This window comes from Penaeus chinensis, chromosome 31, assembly GCF_019202785.1.
Source record: "Penaeus chinensis breed Huanghai No. 1 chromosome 31, ASM1920278v2, whole genome shotgun sequence".
In the NCBI taxonomy this organism is placed as follows: Eukaryota; Metazoa; Arthropoda; class Malacostraca; order Decapoda; family Penaeidae; genus Penaeus; species Penaeus chinensis.
Genome location: NC_061849.1, coordinates 14,675,596 through 14,680,595, shown reverse-complemented (window position 1 = coordinate 14,680,595; position 5,000 = coordinate 14,675,596). Strand labels below are relative to the sequence as shown.

At 43.8% G+C, this 5,000-nt stretch overlaps 1 protein-coding gene across 1 annotated transcript in view; it reads left to right on the top strand.

The window, feature by feature from the left end:
- Window positions 1–5,000, top strand: part of LOC125042194 (G-protein coupled receptor dmsr-1-like) — a 38,144-nt gene that overhangs the window by 21,068 nt on the left and 12,076 nt on the right. The gene's annotated exons all lie outside the window — the stretch shown is intronic.

The window sequence follows — 5,000 nt, the reverse complement described above, 5'->3', positions numbered from 1 at the left end:
GGAGAGAGAGAGAGAGAGAGAGAGAGAGAGAGAGAGAGAGGGAGAGAGAAAGGGAGAGACAGAGAGAGGGAGAGTATGGCAGAGAGAGAGAGAGAGAGAGACTGAGAGAGAGAGAGAGAGAGAGAGAGAGAGAGAGAGAGAGAGAGAGAGAGAGAGAGAGAGAGAGAGAGAGAGAGAGAGAAGGGAGAGAAAAGGAGAGAGAGAGGGGGGGAGAGTATGGCAGAGAGAGAGAGAGAGAGCGAGAAAGAGAGAAAGAGAGAGAGAGAGAGAGAGAGAGAGTGAGAGAGAGAGAGAGAGAGAGAATGAGTGATGGTGACAAATAAAAAAAAAAGGTAAACAACAGCAAAAAAAAAAAGAAAGAAAAAGAAACCAAAGAAGAAATACAAATAAAATTAAAGAAGTTAACAACAAAATAGATAAAAAAGAAAATTAGTAACAAGGAAACACAATAAAACCGAGAAGAGGAACAATGAGAGTCTCCTTTAACGAGACAGTTATGGGGTCAGCTGTAAGGGAGCTAATCGTGCGTGGTGACTGTCCTTCCCCAATATATCTATCTGAGGAAGAGTTTCTTCGCTCGTTACCTATTTCCATTTCTTTGTATTTTCCTTTTCCTTTTTTATTTGTGTATATATATATTTTTTTTTTTTTTTTTTTTTTTTTTTTTTACTTATATCTCTTTGGGGTTTTATAGCGCTCTCTCTCTCTGTCCCTCCCTTGTGTCCCTCTCTGTCTGGCCCTGTGAGCTTACCTCTCACTCTCTCTCTTTATCTCTCTCTCTCTCTCTCTCTCTCTCTCTCTCTCTCTATATATATATATATATATATATATACATATATACATATATATGTATATGTGTGTGTGTGTGTGTGTGTGTGTGTGTGTGTGTGTAGTGTATGTGTATATATGTGTGTGTGTGTGTGTGTGTGTGTGTGTGTGTGTGTGTGTGTGTGTGTGTGTGTGTGTGTGTGTGTGTGTGTGCATGTGCATTACATGACCCAAAGTAATTGTCTTAATCATAGAAACAGTCACGTGCGAGCCTCGTAAAACACTTCATTGGGATCTTATTATTCTTCCCAACCACCTTTCTTTCTTTCTTTCTTTTACTTGACTATCTTTTTTGTAGGGGGGGGGGGGGGTCATTCCCACATCGACCTCAAGGTGTTTAACTCGGTGCATCGCGAAACACTAAGAGAGAACAAACACCGAAAAGGATAGTTAGAATAATATACAGGCCTATATGTTACAATTAAAAGTGTTGTAGAGTGTGGTGGGGTCCTGTCCAACTTCTTCCCTGTTAATCCATTAGTGAGGCAAGGTTGTGTTCTTGCGCCAACACGATTCAACACTTGCATGGAACAGATAGTAGATAGTAGGTAGTGCTACAATCTGGAATCGCTGGTGGTGGCTCTTGATGCATCCAGAAATAAGGTGAAGTCCTCGGGTCTAGACTCTCTTTAACCAAGACTAAGATCCAGGATATTGAGTGTTTGTTAGGAGAACCTATTCAGTTGATACATGCTTGTGGCGAGGACACTGAAATCACAGAGAGCTTTACATACCTTGGTAGTGTAGTTCATGACTCAGAAGTCAGTAGATGGCCTAGCAACCAGAACCATGGATTCGGCTAACAAGAGGATACAAAATCGCATTTTTAACAGTCTTTATTTAATAATCGACCGAGTACAAGCTTGAGTGAGTGAGATTTGCGAAGTCTGTCTTCACCCGGACCTTCCATAAATGAGGCTCGGGCTGTGTCTGCTATTTATAGATGTCTCAATTGATTCACCATCCCTGAATGCTTATGTGATGGCCAGGTTGCCAGCAGGCGCTCCTGCCGCCACGATGTAAGCAAGTGGCATAATCTGTTTACCATCCCGGCGACTGTGGTAGGTGGTCCTGTCACAGAAATTGTGTGTGCTCACAACTCTGCAAATAGTGTAACAAAGTGGTGTTCGGCTCGCAACACTGCTTCCAACACCTGTCTGCATAGTCAGTTGTCTCCATAATTTGCCATATGCAGTCTGATTGTGTGAAGAATGACTGCGGTACCTTTATTAATTGTTGCAGAGAGTACCAGTGGCTCATAGCCTGTGGCGTCTGAGTACCATCTGGCCGAAGAGGAGGTTCTCGCTTCTTGTCTGTGTAGCTCCAGGAGTGGCAAGTCCTTTGGTGCTGGACCTGTGCCTTAAGATTTTACGGCTTGGGTGAATGATCATGGGGATTTAGGGGCACACCCCTGTCAGTGTCAACTAGTATGTCAGCAAGCTTATTCCCTCCGATGCCTATATGGCTGGGGGCCCAGTTTATAACGATTCTTCTTCTCTGAGACAAGAGGTAAAGGAGGTAAAGGTTGTCATTGGGCATGCTGTGCTGTCGATAGTCAATGGCTGCTTTAGAATCGCTACGTATGACCACGTTTCCTTCCCTCAAGGATGCGTGAGCTAGGGTTTCCATGATCACAACTCCCTCTGCCTTTAGCGAGGAGGCGTTGTCTGTTACCCTCATAGACTTTGTGGCATCCCTTACTGCAAGGCCGGTGTGGGTTCAAGGATCGACTGATCCATCCATGAAGTAGCTTCTACCTACTTAACGGACGGCTGCAATAACCCTCTCGGCTTCTGCCTTCAGACTAGGCATGTGGCATTCGTTCTTTCTCCTTGACATACTCATGACAGAGAACTCGATCAAGGCTTGTGCCCACGGCGGGGCTTCAACGTAGTCAGGGTAGGGGAGTCCATGCCCTTAATAAGTATTTGCTCTTTGATCTGATAGCGTATCAACAGCCGGGCTGTATGTGACAGCCAGTTGTTTGCAAAGAGCTCATAATCTTGTTATAGGGGTCTGAGTATTTTTTGTCTTGTGCTTGTGTTCCGGGGTGCCTAGATAGCCTTTCAAAGGAACTGTGTCGCAATTCGGGAGTCCATAGGGAGAAGGTTTGCCTCCATGAGGAGGTTGAGGATCCTTGTCCACCTGAGGCACCCAGAATGATCGTGGCAGCTTTATAATACAAGCTTCAAGTCCTTTGGCTTCTGAATCTGACCGGCGATGGTGGATCGGCCGGTCAGGTGGTCACAAGGCAGGAGTCAACCAATCGCGAGTCACGAGCGGTTCCGTGTGATGGCCAATCAGGGACCTGTGCAGAAGGACCAAACAACGTGTCTTCAAGGCCTTGGTACTGCCAGTTTCGTTTTATGGAAGTGAAACCTGGAGTCTCATCTTGATGCTTTTGTGACAGGTCCTTGCACGGATCATAGTGTACAGTTGGTGGGACCATGTGTCCAATCGATGGTTACACCGTGAGACCGGCATAAGACCTGCTACTGGTATAATCCCGGGCTGCCACCTATCGCTATTCCCCGTGAATGACCCTGCCCGTCAGGTTCTCTCTTCGCGAGACAATCCATTAAGGAGGCTGTCCATGGGACGTCCTAGGAAGTCGTGGCTTGGGTAGATTTACCTGTCGTGACGAGCAGCTCGCCCTAGAAGACCCGAATGATTAATTGATTGATATTATTCCGATTTTCGTTTTTGTCTTACTTCACATTTAAAGTTATCAGGCATTAAGAATGTCATTGCTATCATTAGGTCATTATCCTTAATATTTTCATAATCATCGTTAGCTTATTCATTCGGCCGGTCTGTTAAAATTGTGCGAAGCCCGACCCAATAAATATTCATTATACAGACATACCTATACTCAGAAATAAATGCATAGCTATCAGTCTAGACATGCATATCTACCGGACAGATAGATAGGTAAATGTACATCTGTCAGATAGATAGACAGTTATGCATTTATTTCACTTTAAAAACAACCTGGCCGATTATCAATAATTTTAAAACATTACCATTAACTTCGTTCTTACAGAATGACACTAACATCTAATCTTCAATAGCATTAATATAGATTATAATAGCAATGATTTGGACGCTAAAGAAAGTAAAAAAAAACTATACTCATGTTAAAAGTAACATCAAAGATAAAACTGAAACAAAGGAGATCGTGGACATATGTCACTAAAAAGGAATAGGTATAAAAGGAAAATAAAGAAGAAAAAGAAGAGTAAGAAGGAGAGAGGGAGGAGGAAGAGGAGGAAATAAGAACATAAAGAGGCGAAAAAAGAAAATTAGAAGAGAAAGAAAATCAAGAAGAAGAAGAAGAAGAAACAACAAGAAGAAACCAATGTTTCCCGAAAGAAGATGAAGCTTAATGTCGATCCCGGGGGCGCCTCGGAAGGAAAATATTATGTTCCAAAATGATTGAGGTGACCGAAGCGCTGTATTTTCTCATCATGAGGGGAAAAGAGGCTCCAGGAGACAAGGAGAATAGGCTGAGGGGTGTCGGGTGGGTGTCGACATAGAGGCGGGGGTTGGGGGGTAGGGGTGGGGGATGACATATGTGTTTTTCTGGTTGGCGAGATGTGTGTGGGTGGAGCGTGTTGCGTGTGTGATTTAAAAGAGGAAAAAGAAAGAAAAAAAACAGTTAGGGAGTGGGATATGTGAATATATGTATGTGTGTTTGTCTGTGTTGATATGAGTGTGTGTGTGTGTGTGTGTGTGTGTGTGTGTGTGTGTGTGTGTTTGTGTGTGTTTGTGTGCGTGTGTTTGCATATTCACATGCACAAATACACACACATTCACTTTTTAATTTCCAAAACTAACATAGCTTTCCTTCCCTCTCTGAGATTATGAAGAGAATGTTTGTGTTAAGTGCTTATCCGTAAAGGGTAAAGTGCTTACACAGGCAATGGCGACGCTGACAAATTTACGAATACACAAACACGCTGTCAGTAAACACAGATTGCCCCATCCTTCCAACAGGAAGCCATAGGTGCAAAATAGACGTCCCTCCTCCTTTCCCTCTCCCTCTTCCTCTACCCTTCCTTTCTTCCTTTTGTTTCCTCTTTCCTCCACCATCCTCCCCCTCTTCTTCCGTCCTTTGCCCCTCTTCTTTCGTTCTCTCCCCTCAATTTTTCGCCCTTTTCCCTTCTTTCGCC